The sequence below is a fragment of the Lycorma delicatula genome, chromosome 3 (assembly GCF_047948215.1).
Source record: "Lycorma delicatula isolate Av1 chromosome 3, ASM4794821v1, whole genome shotgun sequence".
Classification (NCBI taxonomy): Eukaryota; Metazoa; Arthropoda; class Insecta; order Hemiptera; family Fulgoridae; genus Lycorma; species Lycorma delicatula.
In genome coordinates this window covers 117,021,439-117,023,146 of record NC_134457.1, presented here as the reverse complement: position 1 = coordinate 117,023,146, position 1,708 = coordinate 117,021,439, and positions in this window count along the sequence as shown.

Genomic DNA, 1,708 nt, shown 5'->3' with positions numbered 1-1,708 from the left:
TTTATAATGTCAGGACCAGTAAAGACATTCTTTTTTAGTTTGGTTAGTTGATAAGACTGGAAATTTGTCACAGATGTATTTAAAAGATTTACCTTCTTTTGGTAAGGCTTTGACAAATTGCTTTATCAAACTTAACTTGATATGCAGAGGTGGAAGGAGAACCTTGTTTGGAACAGAGAGCTTTTCGAAGCAGATTTTTGGTTCCAGGTTCTAATGAAGCTCTTTTTGGTCAGTCTTTCCTTATCCAATAATTTTCTTTGTCTCTGCTATCCCAAAAAACGAGGAAACTTTTGTATCCTTCTTGCTGTCCTAGGAGCTTCAATATTATTTTGAGATTGTCGCATGTAATCCACTTAAGATTGTCATATTTAATTTTATCAAGAACAAATTCCAAATTATCGTAACCCTGATTTAAATGGACGGAGTGTCTGATGAGTATTGATGGCTATGTATTCCTATTTTGATGGACAACTTTGAGGCTTCTTTTCGACAAATCTATAAACAGTCTCCAATCGATACTTTCATAAGGAATATTAAATTGAGTCCTAAGTCCACATACATCAATGCAGAACACTAATTCTCCTTCTGAAAAGTATGTAAGAAAATCCTTTTCTTTGTACCTGAAATAGGAAAATGAGATGCCAGCTGCTAGCAGGTTCTTCACTTTAAGCCTCGAACCAAGCAATTTTGAATTTTCTTTGGTCAGTTGTAATTCTCAAACAAAATTGTTTAGTTCAGACTGTGAATAAAAGCTCTGGTGTACAGATATTTCCAGTTTCATACTCCTCGATGTTATCTTCATTTAAGTCACTTCTGGAACAATCTGTTTCAGGTAAAATTTCTGGTGGAATTGGCACTGGTACGTCTAGACCATGAAGAACCAGATATAAAGGATATGTCATATTTGGTTAGACGATTCTTTTTTTATTCTTCAAATTGAAGCTGTGAACACCAGTCGAACGAAAGTAACAATCATCGGTGTGATTTTGTGGCTCTCACCACACCATTGGAACTCCAAATCTGAACGCTCTTGTTCCCTTTGAACACTGTGTAAGTCCTTCATCACATCTGTTGCAAACTTATTAGGATGACCTAGTTTTGTCTTGATCTCCTGTTTTCACTTCAAAATACGTGCGGTACACTTGTCAAATGAAACTTGTTATATTTATTTTTAAATAAATAAATTTTGTAATTTCAATTAAGAGTTCAGTTAATTCTCTAGCAGTTTAATTTAAAATTTGGAAGTAATCTTGCCAGTTTTGTTTTGTCATATATGTAAATATAACTAAAGTAGGTATATTCAAAAAGTTAAATTTAAAAGTATATTCAAAGATTTTTCAGGTGGAACTGACTCCAACCTGTGCAGGCAGACCACTGATAATTTATTACAAGTTCATATTTTAGCCTAACCAAAAATAATATGAATTATATTTTTTAAGCTATGGAATAGAACTGATTTTAAGTTAGTGAACCAAATTAAAATTTTATTCAGAAAATTTTTTTTTAAATATAACTTTATTTTATTGAAAACAACACAACCATAACACTTCAAATATGAAATGTAACTGAACAACATAAAATTTCATCACCACATTTATCAGATTATGATTTTTATACATTATTACTGTTTGATAATAGAAAAGACATTAGAATATTTTATAGTCATTAAATTTTGGTTTACATTTACTACCATGATATTATTATTATT